This window comes from Hemiscyllium ocellatum, chromosome 5 (assembly GCF_020745735.1).
Source record: "Hemiscyllium ocellatum isolate sHemOce1 chromosome 5, sHemOce1.pat.X.cur, whole genome shotgun sequence".
Lineage (NCBI taxonomy): Eukaryota > Metazoa > Chordata > Chondrichthyes > Orectolobiformes > Hemiscylliidae > Hemiscyllium > Hemiscyllium ocellatum.
This window is the reverse complement of record NC_083405.1, coordinates 104,794,345-104,812,361: the sequence shown is the minus strand read 5'-3', so window position 1 is coordinate 104,812,361 and position 18,017 is coordinate 104,794,345. Positions and strand designations below refer to the sequence as shown.

The following is an 18,017-nucleotide window of genomic DNA, read 5'->3' as shown; positions in this document are numbered from 1 at the left end:
GGAGCCCAGAAAATTTACTCCATGGTGCAGTGTAGGGTCAGTTCTTTCAGTTAAGGGCACTGGGTGTCAGTACTAAACACCTGAAGGGTAGGTATAGTATAGATCAAAAACTGAACAAAGTTCTTCCTTGCTGTGCTTCGATAATGAACTTAATTCCAATCACAGGAAAACAATCCCTGGAGTACTAGATTGGTGATTCAGCTTCATAGATCTATTTATAGTTATCAAAAGGAGCAGAAGACCTAAAGTGCTCTGGTAGTGGAATGAGGAGATTCATGTTACCATGGTAACAGATTCAATTCTTATTGGAGATTCAAACTTAGAAATAAAATATATGACTTTCACTTGTCCGTAGCCTGGCTACTAGGGGGGAAGGTGTGGAAAACTAAATCCTCTCTGTTCTTATTGCTTGGAAGCACACCTCCTGTTTGTCAGACAGTAGCATGTCAGGCTCCCTGTGTGCTGCCAATTACTACATTTACATCCAGAGGAGATATCTGGACTTTAAAACTATGTTGGCTCAACCAAATGTGGCTTACTTCACAAGGGGGGGAAGGCATTAAGTTGAACGTTACAATAATTTCATTTCATGCTGGTCTGGTAGACTTGTCTAATACCTACATGTGTAAACATTTATGAATGTACTCAAAATTAGCCACGGCCAAACAATGCTTTGTTAATTTGCTGTGTATCAAAGTGAGGCTGTTCCCTATGATAAGTCTGGGTTTATCGGTGAACCGAAGTGCTGTGAGAAGGCCTGTGAGACACTTTGCTGTGCGCCTGACTAATGATGCTGAGTGTTGCTGAAGTGAGGTAGATGCATAATAGAACAGAGAAAAATAAAAAAAGAAATATCCTGCATTTTGCAAAAAATTAACAAAGCAGCTGTGGACTTAGACTTCAGCAGGTTTTGTACGAAGAAAAAGGCTCCTAAATGTACTTGTGGGATCACACATTCTTTTATGTGGAGTGTCTTATTATTCCATTAAAATCCACTCCCTTGTTTTTAATTTGTTGCATGTAAATAGAGCATTTTCTGTGCTCCACTGTGCTGCTGTGTTGGCTTTGTACTGCACTGCTCATCAACACAAGATCTGTGATCACTGCAAACCCAGAGCTAATTGGATTACAGCCCCTGCCCAGGGAAGATCCAGTTTTTGTTTTGAAAAGCAAGTCTTCCCAGTGGTGGGTGTATTGAATCTGCCAGCGTGCCCGGGGTGGGGCGTGAAATGGGGGGAGATGTTTCCTGTCAGCTTTGTGGCAGGGCCCTGACAATACCACCCCTCCTCAGAACCCTGGCAGCTAGACTTACAGTGCTATTGCGTCGGCCAAATGGGAGATGTGCAATTAAAGGGGAAAGTTCAAGAAATGCACCATTCTGCCATTACCTTGGCTATTACAGTAACTGTATTTACTCCTCGCTTGCTGCCTGACCTGCTGTGCTTTTCCAGCACCACACTCTTATCTCACAATGTCATCATCACTTGCCAAAATTTTCTGCAGCAGCATTTTCATGATTTTTTTTTCTGTGCATTCATGATGCAAAGAGAGGCTCAGAGAAAGAGGGGTCGCGGTTTCTGACAGAGAGGTGATTACATAAACACTTCCTGATCTTGTACTAGCATTCCTCACTTCGCTGTGTTACCAAAGACGTTAATCCCAGAGTAGCTCTCCCCAGGATCACTGGTAACAGCAATTGCTGCCAATTCCTCCCTCCCACCCTGCATCCACCTACCCTCAGGCACCCTCCACGATCTTGAGCCTTGGATAGTGGAGGAGGGGGAGAATTAACAACAGGAGCCAAGCCCCCTCTCTCCCCACGTCCAGCTGGTACTGCTGCAGAGCAATGAAGAGACAATAAGACAACTCTTAGTAGCTGGTACCTTAGCTGCTGGGACCCATGATGTCAGGACAGGCGAGACACTGCCCAGTAATGCAGAGGTCCTTCCCTAAAGGAGGCCACCCTTGGCCCTCCAGCATGTGGGTGGGAGTCCCTTCACCCACATTAAATTCTGCCCATAATGTTCTTTCAACACCACACACTCCCTCAGTCCACCCATGTTGTACACAGGCAAAGGAAAGCGGTCTTGAATCACATTAATTCTTGTTTGAGGAGGTGGTGGCTCAGTGGTCATGTCACTAGATGCGTAATCACAAAGCCTTAGGTCACTGTTTGGGGAATGTGAGTTTGAATCCCACTATGGCAGATGTGAAATTCGAATTCAATTTTTCAAAAATCTGAAATGAAGAATGAGCCATTGTCAATCGCAACCACCTCCAATTGTCGTAAAAACCCACCTGGTTCACTAATGCCGTTCAGGGAAGGAAATCTGCCATCCTTATCGGGTCTGGCCTACATTTGACTCCAGATCCACAGTGATATGGTTGATTCTGAACTGCCCATTGGGTAATGAGGGATGCACAAGAAATGCTGGTCCAGCCAGCGATGCCTACATCCTCTGACTGAATTTAAAGAAACGTTACTTGAGAACATACATCCATCGCCCCCCTCCCCTTAGCATTTCCTTAGATATGTTAAGCTACCACCTCAGATGGGAACTGACAGGATCAAATCGGTCTGTCTGCTTTATAATTCAACCAACGTTACATTGACGCCATTGATTTTCAAAAAGACTCCTAAACTTTTCAGAGTTAATAGTTACTTCCTGCCAAATACATATTAAATGGAAAGTCAGGTTGCAATTAGCTTTGACTTAAAAATAAAGAGACTACATTTACTGCTAATTAATCAATAGGTTTATCATTCCGACCATTTATTAGTCAGCAGCACTAAATTGGTTGAGTGTGTCATCCTGACTGAATCCTCCTGATTATAAAATGCTGGATGTTTGGGTTCCGAAGGATGCTGTGTAAAATATCATCTTTGTCTCTGTGCTTTCTTTCCCCCGGACACAGTAAGGAAAAGCAGAAGTGATAGGAGGAGAAAGGTTTCCTCATATCTGATGTAGTGAGAAAGGTTTCATCCGAAAGAATGTGGCAGCAGATGTTGAATCGAAGTGGGAAACGATGATTAAAAAGTAGGGGAGCGGGGTTTCACCTAAAATGGTGTGTCCTTGATCGAGAGAAACCGGTCCGGGCTGATCCTGAGGGGACCCATCTGCCTGGTTTCCATGGCATTGGTATACGTTGGACATGGGGAGCAGCCATCAGAATGTCTCAGGACCTGTCACTCGTTTCGATGAGGAGGTGGGACAGAAAATGAGCTGCTAAGTTACCTGTTCTTCTGCCTCCCTATGGTCCTCCTGCGAGGGCCTGGGGACCCACTGTGTCAAACTTCTTCAGCCGTTCCTCCGACCTATCATAACCAGAGATAGAGCTAGACGCAAGGTCAGGAATGCCTCTTCCCACCAGTCAGCAGCGAATCTGTTATCTCCCTCACATTGGTAGGGAATACCACAGGAAGTTTCAATGCAGCAGGACAAAGGCAGAGAATGAATTTGATTCATCCCCCTGCCCCATTATCCTCTCCTTTACATCTGGATAAAGAAACATAGAAAATAGGAGCAGGAGTAGGCCATTCGATTGTTCAAGCCTGCTCCACCGATCATCCAACTCAATCCCCTGTTCCCGTTTTTTCCCGTACCCCTGGATCCCTTTAGCCCCAACAGCTATATCTAACTCCTTTTTGAAAACATCAATATGATCTGGTCTAGTGGTGCGCAATTTATTACTTAAAATAATTGGATGGCCTCACCTTTCAGAAATACAGGGAATTCAGAGATAAAGTCCTTTCTTTGAACAACTTATTGAAAAGCATAGGCAGTGACCCATGCTCATTCATATCTTCCACACCAGGCTGGCAGGCAGGGACAGCAGTGATATAATCATCCACTGAGTCTTTCAAATTTGGGAACTGGTCTGATTAAAGAGCAGACTGAACTCAAGTCTTTGTTGTTCATCAACTCGAGAAGCACCTTTAGAAGCTGCTGTTCAGTGAGGGCAAAACAGAATCAGAGATAATTCTTTTCAGTTGTATGATGACAATGTGTCTTGTGATCCATTTTTATAAATCAGGGAGGATTCCTTACCTTTCCCAAACATCACCTTACATACGGATCCCAAATAATGGATTGCTGAGAGAGCTTTGGGACCTCCATGGAGTTCTGTCACTCTGTCATGTTCAGAAATGAGCGGCATCAAAATGGAGGATCCGGTTTCTGTACAGTCAACTTTGCTAATCATGGATTAGTACAAAACAGAGGGAGACCATTCAGTCCATCGAGTCTGGGCTAACAAAGAACACAGAATCGTAGGATATCATTGCGGGTATATGGCAAGTACTGAGTAAATCATTTGATCTTGCCTAATTTTTAAAGCTGTGCTGAAGGGATGTGCAAATTGCTAGCAGCCAGCATTTGTTACCATCCCTAATGGTCCAGAGGACAGTTAAGGGTGAACCACATTGCTGTGTGGGTCTGGAGTCACATGTAGTAGATTTCCTTCCCTAATTGCCAATGGAATAATGATTTAGAATAGAATAGTAATTTATCGTCACTTGTATTTTTACAAAACATACAGTGAGAAGTGTTTAAGTTACCATACTCCAATACCTATTTTATTAACAGAAATCATAGATTAAAAAAAAATTAAGAAAAAGTCCACCTTTGTTCAGTTCACGGCTCATGGGTTCACAAGGTAGAGGAAAAGACAGAAACTACCTTCTCCACCGTTGCAGAAAGCCAACATAGAATCTCGGGCCAATCGAATCCCAGGTCAGACCGCCATGTTGACAAAGACATCACAGGAGCCCCCTCAAGGACCCACCCGATCACCAAAGTCACCATTGAAGCAGACCACCGGGCAGTTGGAATGGCGGGCTGGATCCACCAGGACGCCGATGTCAAAGCAGGCGACCACTCTGCAGGACCCACCAGGATGCAGCCACAATGTCCATGAGGGACGGGTCACATCACCTTTGCTGCAGCAGCAGCCTCCCAAAGCATTCTTTCTCCTTTTCACTGTGAAAAGCCGATGAAACTGAGGAGTTGATGAATGGACTGACTCTGTCAGATCTTGCTGTGATGTTTGGTTGGAGCTGACCATCTGGAAATTCTTCCCATTGAATGTGGGAGTGGACAGACAGTCCCTCATCGGCAAACTTCGCTAGAATGCTCCCAGTCCCTTCATCCAAATCATTCATGTATAACGTGAACAGCTGCGGCCCCAACACCGAACCCTGCGGGACACCGCTTGTCACCGGCTGCCATTCTGAAAAAGAACCTTTTATCCCAACTCTCTGCCTTCTGTCAGACAGCCAATCCTCAATCCATCCCAGTAGCTCACCTCGAACACAATGGGCCCCCACCTTAATCAGCAGCCTCCCATGTGGCACCTTATCAAAGGCCTTTTGAAAATCTAGATAGACCACATCCACTGGGTTTCCCTGGTCTAACTTACTTGTCACCTCTTCAAAGAATTCTAACAGGTTTGTCAGGCACGACCTCCCCTTACTAAATCCATGTTGACTTGTTCTAATCTGACCCTGCTCTTTCAAGAATTTAGAAACCTCATCCTTAACGATGGATTCTAGAATTTTACCAACAACCAAGGTTAGTCTAATTGGCCAATAATTTTCCATCTTTTGTCTTGATCCTTTCTTGAACAAGGAGGTTACAACAGTGATCTTCCAATCATCTGGGACTTTCCCTGACTCCAGTAACTTTTGAAAGATCTCAACCACAATTTCCTCAGCCACTTCCCTCAGAACTCTAGGATGTAGCCCATCAGGGCCAGGAGATTTGTCAATTTTAAGACCTTTTAGGTTTTCTAGCACTATCTCTTTTGTAATGGCAACCATACTCAACTCAGCCCCCTGACTCCCTTTAATTGTTGGGATATTACTCATATCTTCCACTGTGAAGACTGACACAAAGTACTTACTAAGTTCTCCAGCCATTTCCTTATCTCCCATCACTAGCCTTCCAGCATCAGTTTGAAGTGGCCCAATGTCTACTTTTGCCTGTCGTTTGTTTCTTATGTATTGAAAGAAACTTTTACTATCATTTCTAATATTACTGGCTAGTCTACCTTCATATTTGATCCTCTCCTTCCTTATTTCTCTCTTTGTTATCCTCTGTTTGTTTTTGTAGCGTTCCCAATCTTCTGATTTCCTAGTGCTCTTGGCCACTTTATAGGATCTCTCTTTTTCTTTAATACATTTCCTGACTTCCTTTGTCAGCCATGACTGTCTAATCCCTCCCCGGATAATCTTTCTTTTCTTGGGGATGAACCTCTGTACAGTGTCCTCAATTAAACCTGCCATTTTTGCTCTACTGTTTCTCTGCTAGGCTCTGCTTCCAGTCAATTTTCGTCAGTTCCTCTCTCATGCCCCTGTAATTACCTTTATTTAACTGTAACACCATTACATCCGATTTTGCCTTCTCTCTTTCAAAATGCAGACTGAACTCTACCATATTATGATCGCTGTTTCCTAAGTGTTCCCTTACTTTAAGATCTTTTATAAAGTCTGGTTCATTACATAGCACTAGGTCCAGAATAGCCTGCTCCCTTGTGGGCTCCAATGACAAGCTGTTCCAAAAAGCCATCCTGTAAGCATTCCATGAATTCCTTTTCTTTGGATCCACTGGCAACATTATTTACCCAGTCCACCTGCATATTGAAGTCCCCCATGATCACCGTGACCTTGCCTTTCTGACATGCCTTCTCTATTTCCCGGTACATGTTGCGCCCCTGGTCCTGACCACTGTTAGGAGGTCTGTACACAACTCCCATTATGTTTTTTTTTGCCTTTGTGGTTCCTCAATTCCACCCACACAGACTCCACATCATCCGATGCTATGTCATTCAGTGCCATAGATTTAATTTTGTTCTTAACTAACAAGGCCACCCCGCCCCCTCAGCCCACCTCCCTTGTCTTTTCAATAAGTTGTAAATCCTTGGACATTTAACTGCCAGTCCTGACCCCCCTGCAACCATGTCTCTGTGATGCCTACCACATCATAATCATTCACAATGATATGTGCCATTAGTTCATCTACTTTGTTACAAATGCTACGAGCATTCAGGTAAAGTGCCTTAATGCTAACTTTCTTATCATTAGAGATATTGGAAGTCATAAGATGTCCTAAGTTATCCTTCCTTTTTGTTGCTTTCCTAATCTGCCTCAAGGTTAAACCCACCTGCAGACATGTTATCCTCCTGCTTATCTTTCCATTTAACTCCATACTCCCTGTCGCTTTCACTTTCCCCTCCCCCCAACTCAGAAGTTTAAAGTCCTACTGACCACCCTATTTTCCTCTTCGCTAGAACATTAGTACCTGATCGGTTCAGGTGGAGACTGTCCCAACGGTACAGATCCCCCAGTTCCAAAACTGATGCCAATGTCCCATGAAGTGGAACCCCTCTTTCCCAACCCAAACCCTTAGCCACATGTTTACTTCCTTAATTTTCTTATCCCTATGCCAATTGGCACGTGGCTCGGGCAGTAATCGGGAGATTATGACCCTTGAGGACCTGTACTTCAATTTCCTTCCTAGTGCTTGATAGTCCCTAAACAGGTCCTCCACCCTAGCTTTGCCTATGTTGTTAGTCCCAATGTGGACCACAACAACTGGATCCTCGCCCTCCCGCTCCAATATCCTTTCAAGCTGGTCGGAGATGTCCCACACCCTGGCACCGGGCAGGCAACACACCATGAGAGACTCCTGATTCGGCCTGCATAGGATACTATCTGTCCCCCTAATTATAGAATCCCCTATAACAACTACTTGTCTTTTTGCTCCCCCCTCTTGAATGGCCTTCTGCACCATGGTGCCGTGGTCTGCTGGCTCATCCTATCCAGAGCCCTTTTCCTCATCCGTACAGGGAGCAAGAATCTTATACCTATTGGACAAGGTCAAGGGCTGAGGCTCCTGCACTCCTGAACTCAGGTTCCCCCTACCTGCCTCACTTACAGTCACACTCTGATGCCCCTGATCACTAACTGAATGTGAATTACTTAATCTCCCAGATGTGACTGCCTCCTGAAACAAAGCGTCCAGGTAACTCTCCCCCTCCCGGATGTGCCGCAGTGTTTGAAGCTCAGATTCCAGATCATCAACTCTGAGCCGGAGTTCTTCCAGCAACCAACACTTGCTGCAGATGTGGTCACTGCCGTTCACAATGGGATCAGCCAGCTCCCACTGCCCAGCCATCTCTGCTTAGTTAATTACTTTATTACTTTGTATAAATTTCAGTTAAAATACTTTCTGATACCTCTCTGCTATAGTCTTTTTCTAAAAAAGAATTAATAGATAAACCATAAAAAGTAAATTTTTAACCAGTCCCCATCACTTCCTCCGCTGCTTCTCCTCCTTCTGTGAAAGAGAAAAATACCGCAGCCCGCTACCGGTAAGTAATTTTAATAAAAACTGCCTTACCTTATCTGCAGTCTTCCGAGTTCGTCCTACCTCCGCTGCTGCTCGCAATTAAAATGCTTGTCAAAGACTCCTGAGTTAAAGCCTCACTCTTCACTCCACAGGAACTTCCTTGGGGCAAGTCTGTGGACTTTTAATTTAGGGTAGAGGAGGCCCTACTTTGTAGGACCTGGGGTCTAGAACACACCCATTCAAATAACAATCACTTACCTTCCCGACCGGCTTTGCGCTCCAACGTCGCTTCCACCCAGCACCCGCTGCTATTCCCCCCCCCTTGATATCTGATGCAACACTGAGTCCTATCACTTCTGCACACTGAGTCTTTATGACTTCTGAGTATGTGACTTTTGCAACTGTCATGTCAATACATCTGTTTCTACCAGTCGACCACCTCCCCTTTCGGTTAGTTATTTTTTGGTAGACACCCTCATGATTCTGTCTTGCGATTTCTGCAGAAGCAAAATGCAGCTACTTGTAGCTGTTTGTGCAAGCATATCTAGTTAAACATACCCCCCCCCCTTAGGATTCAGCCAAGTGATTTTTGCAGAAACAACATTTGCAAGCGCGTTGTCCTGTTACTGGAATAAGTCGGTTTCTGTGACAATTATCAATGGTCATGGTTGACCCTAGGGATTTTGCAACAATTGACATTGAGTGCATGGTCATCATTAGGTGAGATTTTAATTTCACATTCTCACTGAATTCAAATTTCACCAATGACATTACCACTATGCCACTGTCTTCCCAGACACAAAACATCAAGAAATTGTTTCCTTTTGCAGTCTTTTTTTTATCTCACACAATGATGATGGCTAGCTCGCCATGAAATATACCTCACAAATGCACAGAAACAGTCAAAGTTACAAGTACCTTTAACTACAGATGGTGCTACCTTCGACTGTACAGTGCTAGCTGGATGCCTGCCTATGTTGCCTTTCTGTGACATTTTAAGTGCGGTTTGAATGATTTACATAAGCTCCTCTAACAGGTCCTTTCATGGTGAGTGTTGCTCACGTTTCTAGGCCGCATGACAGAATGCAGCCAGTAATTTGATCCAACACAATTCATTGCTGAAGTATTTTTTTAACAAAAGGTCTGGCAAGGGTAGCACAGGTGACCTTGGGATGAAAAGTAAACATTGACACAGTAATAGTAGAGCGCTCAAAAGAATGCACTTCACAATGAGTCGCTCCCACTGTCTCGTTTAAAACTAACTCCTGTCACAAATTTTATCTATGATGTGCCTCAGTGTTGTCCCTTTCTTGATCAGCATTATAAATCTGTGAATATTAAATGCAACCTGAGCCCATTATTGATACTGGTAATACTAACTGAAAGAACACTGTTTTCTAAGCTGTTCGTGTTTACTTTAAAAATGATAAGTACTGATGTTCCCTTTCTTTTAAATGCATCCTGCCCTGATCTACGTTTTACACCTGTTTCCTGCAGCTTTCAAATTCCCTTAAGAACTAGGACCAGTTTTTGACGATTTGGAATGAGCTTTCTTTATAGTTTTCATCTGTAACGGTGCTGTTAATCCAAATTGTAAATCTGTTTACCTAAAGTTGGGTGATGCCATCATTTCATTTCATTAATAGGCCTGCACTGGCTGTTTGTCATTAAAATCAATGCAAATGTGGTTTTGTGTTCATGGACAGGATTGGAAACAGAACTGTGTTACATAGAGGAAAAGAAAGGGTCCAGAAAACACAGGTTTAACTTAATTTTAAATGATCAAGGGGAACTTGTGGACATAGTGTATTTAGATTTCCAAAAAATATTTGATAAGGTGCCTCACAAGATAAGACCTCATGCATTTGGGGGTGATATTTCAGAGATAATCTTCAAACTTTTTGAGTCAGTAGTTAGGTCTCAGCTGGAGTATTGTGAATAATTCCAAACACCACACTTCAGAATAAATGCAAAAACCCAGGAAGAAGTTTGCAGTGATGAGGTGAGGATGGGAAGGTACAGACTATTCTGTTCTCAACACAGACAGTGATGAAATGATTAAATAGTAGTGTTCAAGTTGATGGAAAAGATAGAGAAAAACTATTCCCTCTGGCAGGTGAACACAGACTTACAGAAGACGTGAAGAAAAGATGAGACTCTTTCTAATTCAGCACTGTCAGGAATCTGAAACTCTGCGTTTGAAAAGATGGCGAAAGTCAATTCTAGAAATCTTTTTTAAAAGAAATTTGTACAGCAGAAATCGTTTTTTTCTCCAAGTTGGATGAGACTTCTTGGGAAATGTAAGCGACTTTTAGCTATATTTTTCAAAGGAGTAAAGAGACAAATTAAATACATTTATTTTATTGCCCATGTACTATACAAACAAGACCAATTGACACCTCCCTTGGCAATGTTGAGGACCTCAAACACACACAGTGCCAAGAAGTTGCATGCAGTATTGTGTTTAGAGATACAAGTTGCTGTGTGGGGAGGAGGCATCATGCTTTATGTTATTCCATTTACTTCAGAGTTCTATCAGCAGATTCAATCAAGTTTAAAATGTCATGTTCGTCTTGTTACGTGAAAAGTTTAATAAGTACATTCACTAGATTTGTTTTGAGAGTTTAAAGCCTAATAGGGAGCATGATAAGGTCAAGGTCCAAGCTGGGTTGATGGTTAGGCTTCTGATGTTCTTCTCTTAGCTGCTGATGGGAATTCATTGAACAGCTTTATAAAGGACATGTATAGATCTTAACAGCTATCAGTTGAGATGCGCTGCACTATTAGTTATAAATGCCTTCAAGCAGGTTAATGTGTTTTTGGATGCAGACATTTAAACGGATGCATTTATACATTGGTTAGCATGGTCATTTCAACCCTAAAGTGTACAGCGGAAGAAATTGATTGTCTATCTAAACCCTGCAGTAATTCCTTTTGAACATAAATCCTTGTCCATTTTGCTAAAGTAGTACCACGATAAAGAGCAAAAAATACTGAAAGACCTGTGGATGCTGGAAATCAGAAACAAAAACAGAAGTTACAGGACCGTAGAGAGAGTTCAGAATTAATGTTCTGCATCTAGTGACCCTTTTTCAGACCTATTTTGAAGAGGAGTCACTGGACCAGAAACATTAACTCTGAGTTCTCTGCACAATCCTGCCAGACCTGCTGAGTTTTTCCAGCAATTTCTGTTTTTGTGACTGTAATGTAGAGAACGTGCTTGAAAGTTCGAGTATCCAATACTCTCTTAATAAATGAAGCCAGCACATGAAAAGTGTATCAGTGAGCCTTGAGGCTGTTTCAGCTTTAATCCTGACATGGTCCAGTGCAAAATGTGACTGCAGTTATTACATGGGTATCAAAAGAGCTCATTCTGCAGTATGTGTAGAGCCTGCTGCTGAATGCAGTGTTACAATGATGATATATTTTTTGGTGCATCCCCATTGTATGCCTACACCTAGAAATGCAATAAAGTAATAATTGACCAAGTTTAAACTGTTCCTTCAATCGTCTGCAAATCCAGAGACTCAGCCTGAAAGTAAGTCATTCACCAAAAATGCATGCAGCTGATGACCCCAATGTTGTCCAGAGGTGACCTTTTGATGGGTTGGGTGGGGGTAGTGAGTTATTTTCAAAGAGCTGCAACATGAACTAAGGTTTTGGCTTCACATGTTGGGTCAGGTCATGGTCAGGAGGTTTTGCAGTCTCTGAAAGCGGCTTGGACCAACAAGTACAGAGGCTATGCTTGTGACAGGAGGTCAGTGACTGCCTGAACAGAACTTTTGTGAAGTGAAAATCTGAGTAGCTGCAAGTCAGTGTGTCACTGTATTTAAGGAACAAATTTTCAGCGTGGTGCAATGTTCTGCAAGTTATTTTTTTAATTCTGTTGTCCCAGAAACAGCAACTCTGTGGTTGTGAGATAAAAGCATCACTCGAGGCACTTTCAAGTTACAATAAGGCGTATCAGTAATGCAAAATAGTCTGCCCCATATGTCTAGTTCCTTGTTACACTTCAAGAAACATCCGCTTATTGAAAAGTGCTAGTGCGACCTCAAGTCAATTGTGTCAACAGGGACCTTAGACAATGACCTGTATTTCAGCTCTCCACTGCCCCCAAGTGTACACACACAGAAAACAAGTGGCAGAGAGCTCCGTTCCCAAAAGACAGGGGTGGATTTAAACAAAATACAAGCAATTCTCAGCACATTACTAATAGAAAAGTCTCAAGCCTTCAATTAGTAGTTATTTTTGAATATAAATTACCCAATTATCATGGTAATTTTCTTCAAAAGTGTTGATGACGACTATAATTGAGAGTTGAAAATATCCTTTGTGCCAAAATATGTAAGCCTAGAAATTAGCATCTGTGATATAGCAGGCACACAATTCACAGGTATGTGTGATATTCTTCTGCCTTCTATTTAAGGCAGGGCGAAACATTTTAAATAGTGCTCCAATTCCACTGAGCAGCATGTTCCCTAGGGAAGATTGGCACTTCCTAAATATCATAGATGGGTGGATGTACCAAATACTTTGGTTAAAAGTTAAGAAAACTCCTGAGCCCTCAACTGTTGATACATTGAGCAGTCTGATATATTTCACCGTTCGTTTTATTTTCTCTGACACACAAAACCTATCAGTTTGTTAAGAATCTCCAAATGAAACAAGTGAGAAAATCACAGAGCTCTCGTTTGCCTGACACTCTCACCAGACAAGTTTACAAACTACAGCCCTGGGACCCCACGGCTCCCCTACTGGGCTCGCAGGGTCAGGAGGTCACTACATTTCTGTCTTTCTGTCATCGGATTTCTGTGTTTGTTGACTTATCCGCACAGTATACCAATGAAAACAATGTTTGCCATGGCAGCATTGTTATTTTTTGGGTAGCTAACTTGTCCTTTGGAAGTTAGGCCAGGGCACAATCAGGAATACGTCAACACTTCCAGGGGATTCCCACCCAAAAATGTTTGAAAGGCAAGTTGTTTGGGAATGTGGTGTCCCCGACCTTTTTACATTCGATCAGAGGATATGGAGCAGTGACTGCCCATTCTTAATTACCTTTGGAAAGCTATCTTCTTGACCTGCTGCAGTCCATTTGGTGTCAGTAGACACAAAATGGTGATGTGTTTCCAAGTCAGGATGGTGAGTGATTTACAGGGAAACTTGCAGGTGGTGGTGTTCCCATGTATCTGCCACCTTTGTCCTTCTAGATGGAAGTGGTCATAGGTTCTATTAGCAACGGATCCTGGGAGAATTTCTGTTGTTTCTTACTCCAGAGACATTTGGTGTCATTAGGCAATATCCAAGACTTGGGGACCACTGTTTATGTATGTTTTGTCAGCCAAAACACAAATATACCATACAGATTCCCACAGCTTCCCCAACAAGGACTACCTGGCCCATGAACACACTTTTTCACACTGTAATCTCTGGCCAACTGAGAAGAATCCAGGCTGCAGTAGCAAATTTAGTTCTCAAAAAGATTCCTTTCTAATTATTCCATCATGTTCGAAAGAGATGGTACTTAATAGGTTTCCAAATAGGAATGTCACTGAAATATATATTGACTAGTAATATATGAAGTTACATGTAAAATACTTAAAAACGTCTAACTTCCAAATTGATTTTTATATAGGTCAACCTTAATATTACATTAACAGTGCATTAAAATAATCTATCACGTTTAAGGAAACATCTATTAAAATGCAGACGATCCCAAAGATTCTTCTGCACTTTTTAGTAGCTTGAAGTGGGAGATGAATAAACTCTAAATTGTTTTGCAGATGACAGCTTCTGATGGAAATTTATTTAATGCCTTCTAAGTTAAATACATCTCTAATATTACATATGTTTCCAGAAATTTCTGGTAATTTTTACCAGCAGCTTTCTGGAGGAGTAATATTTCATTGAGTGAAATAAATTAATCATCTTGAGATTATGGAGACAGTCTGACTGGTAAGCAGTTTAAGGAAAGACAGGCAGCTGACAAATTACTCCTTCCACATAGCAGGAATTGAGAGAGTTCTTTCTTTCTTCATTCATTTAATGGACATAGGTGTCATTGGCTGGTCAACATCTATTACCCATTCCAAACTTGGGCAACTGTCTGTGTAGGTTTTGCATGTTCACCCCATATCTGTACGGGTTTCCTCTGGTTTCCTGCCCTAGTCCTTGAGAAGGTGGGCTGAGCTGCCCTCTTGACCCACTTGCAGTATGCTATAGGTAGACCCTTGGTACTGTGAGAGAGAATTCCAGTGACAGTGAAGGAATAATGACACAGTTGCCAGTCAAGAGACTGTGTGATTGGGTATAGGTCTTAATATTAATGTGGTAAACTTATTGTTGATGTTCTTGCCAAAATATCACCCACTCTAGATGGTGTGGCATTGTCCTATCTCCTGCACAAGCTCAGCGACTCATTGAGTCCCTACTGTGCAGAAAGAGGCCGTTTGGCCCTTTGAGTCCAGACCAGCTGTCCAAACAGCATCTCACCCAGACAACCAAAGCTATTCCCATATTTAGCATGGCCAATCCCTCTAGCCTGTATGTCCCTGGACACTACAGACAATTCAGCATGCCCCATCCACCTAACTTCTACATCTTTAGATTGTGGGAGGAAACCTGAGGAAACCCACGGAGATACGGGAAAATGCAAACTCTACACAGACAGATGCCAATGGCTGGAATTGAAACCTGTTCCCTGGTGCTGTGAGGCAGTAGTGCAAACCACTGAACCACCCACTGCCAACTGCCTTTAAGCTTATTTGCAGTTTACTGGGAAGATCATTTGCTTTGTTAGCTAATATGTAGTGGGCCATGATGTTAAGTTATTAAGAATTGTTTTTGAGGGATAATGGTGAGTGGGATCAGATTGTTAAAAAACTGGATTGTGACTATTCCCGCTCCAATCATCACTGAGCGCTGCTCTCCCCAACATCATGACTGTGATCAACATTCACCTTCCACCCCAGCCCTCCTTCACTGCATTCTTCCACCCAGCCCCTACCTCCTTTGCTGTTCAAGGTCACATGGTGGTGCGCTGACACAAATCCAATGAGCCACATCAAGATGCCCATGTCGAGCAGGCTAGCTGCCCCCAGTTCTATTTCAATTAAATACAAGCCTCAATTTAGTCCAGTCCTCCCAGTCCATATCTACTCACTGTGAGAATGCCTAAGTAAGATTTGTGGCGCAACAGGAGGCCACAAATTGATAGAGTCAGTTCAGCAAGTCTTGATATTTTCATTGCTACCCTGGGGAGAGGCAATAGCCCAGTGTTATTATCACTGGACTGTTAATCCAGAGACCCAAGTAATGTTCTGGGGACCTGGGTTCCCACTCAGATGGTGAAACTTGAATTCATTTTTTAAAACATCTGGAATTAATAGTCTAATGATGACCATGAATCCATTATCAGGATAAAGCCATCTGATTCACTAATGTCCTTTACAGAAGGAAACTGCTACCCTTACCTGGTTTGACCTACATGTGACCCCAGACTCACAACAATGTAGTTGATTCTTAGCTGCCCTCTGGACAATTAGGGATGGGATTAAATGCTGGCCTAGCCAGTGATGCTCTCATCCCATGAACGAATTGAAAAAAAATTCTTCCCCTCAGTAATCTTATTTCTAAATCACAAAGGACGTAGCTGTAAATTTGGAAGTAACGCTGAATAGTGTATGACATTGCAACCCAGGCTGGCCAAAGGAATTCTCGTCACAGTCTTTACAGGGACCATTTTCCCGGTGGTCCCTTAGCAAATTGGTTTAGATTTATGAGTCTATGCTACAGGAAACTGTCAAGCCATCCTTTCACTGTAGTATTGACAGCCCTGAGAGACTGCGAGGTGCTGCAATCACTGAAGGAGAGAAGGTCAAGGGAGATCTAATCAAAGTTTTGACAGGGTCTGAACATAAAAAGTGAAAGCATTTTTCCCACTGATCAGTAAATCAGCAATGCAGGGACATAAATCAGAATTACCACTAAAAGCTTTAAGAGAGAGGTTTGTATATTTTTTTTCTTGTTTCACACAACTGGTTATTAGAATCTGGAATGTATTAATGTCAGTGAAATTGGAAACTAGTCAGTCATCACCTCTTAAGAGGCAATTTGATAAACAGTTGAAGAAAAATAGTTATTCCCTGGCCTCATTACAGGTTTTTTTAAATTATGGCAGAAAGATTTTGTTGATTATGCAATATGGATTCATAGAATAGTATAGCACAGAAGGAAGCCATTTGGCCAATTAAGTTTGTGCTAGCTCTGTCAAAGAGCAAACTGGTTAGTCCCATTGCCTTCAGAGCCCTTCATTATTTTTTTCTCCTTCCAATATTTATTTTAGGCTGGCATTTGAATTTATGTACAACATCCAACAGGCAACATATCCTAAATCCTAACCATTTGTTGCTTAGACAAGCTTTTTCTCATATTGCCTTAAGTTCCTTGGCTAATCACCTTACATCCCTGCCCTCTGGTTATCAACTTCTCCATCACTGCTATCGGTTTCATTTTATTTACTCGATCTAAATGTTTCACGATCTTAGTGAATCTTACCAAGTCTCCTCTCTTGGCAACTTTTTGTCTGAAGGAGAATGACTTCAACTTCTCTCTTCGATCTATGTAACTGTAATCCCTAGTCCCTGGAATCATTCTAATATATCTCTTCTACATTCTCTTCAAAACCTTTCACGTCCTTACTGAAGTCTGGTGCCCAGATTGGGATGCAATTTTCTATCTGGCTTCTGAGACTTTATAAAGCTCCAGTTAGGCCCCATTTAAAATACCGTGTGCAATTTTGGGCCCCACACCTCAGGAAGGGCATACTGACACTGGACCGTGTCCAGCGGAGATTCACACAGATCCCTGGTAGGCTAGCATACGATGAACGGCTGAGGATGCTGGGATTGTATTCAATAGAGTTTAGAAGGTTGAGGGGAGAACAAATAGAAATTTACAAGATAATGCATGGCTTAGAAAGGGTTGATGTTGGGAAGTTGTTTCTTTTAGGCGGGGAGACTAGGACCCATGGGCACAGCCTTAGAATTAGAGGAGGTCAATTTATAGCAGAAATGAGACATTTCCTCAGCCAAAGAGTGGTGGGCCTGTGGGATTCATTGCCACGGAGTGCAGTGGAGGCCAGGATGTTAAATGTCTTCATGGCGGGGATTGATAAATTCTTGATCGCACAAGGAATTAAGGGCTACAGGGAGAGTGCGGGTAAGTGGAGTTGAAATGCCATGATTAAATGGCGGAATGGACTCAATGGGCTGAATGGGCTTACTCCCACTCCTATGTCTTATGGTCCAATCACGGCAGAGATGGTAGTAAAGGGGCACCCCATTTGCAGGGAAGTTGTTGCCATGAGAGGTAAGGGGGAGATGATTCAGGGATGACCACAGGGTCCCGGGTCAAGGGAAGCAGCTAGACCCTGGGTCTGAAGGAAACATTCCTTCTCCCATTCCACTTTCCTCCCAAATGCAACCCCACCACCTCCTTTCATCTGCCAGGTTTTATGAGACATTTAAAATTGTGTAAACATCAATTAAAGTTAGAATGGTGGTTGAAAGAAAGGTGCGTACTTACATTATATTATTTAAATGGCCAGTCCTCCTGTTGTGAGCTGTTTGGTTCCCTCCTATCACCTCACCTTCAAACAAATTGGAAGGA

At 42.6% G+C, this 18,017-nt stretch overlaps 1 protein-coding gene across 3 annotated transcripts in view; it reads left to right on the top strand.

Annotated features, from left to right (window-relative positions):
* Positions 1–18,017, top strand: part of nrp1a (neuropilin 1a) — a 183,084-nt gene that overhangs the window by 153,563 nt on the left and 11,504 nt on the right. The window lies entirely within an intron of this gene.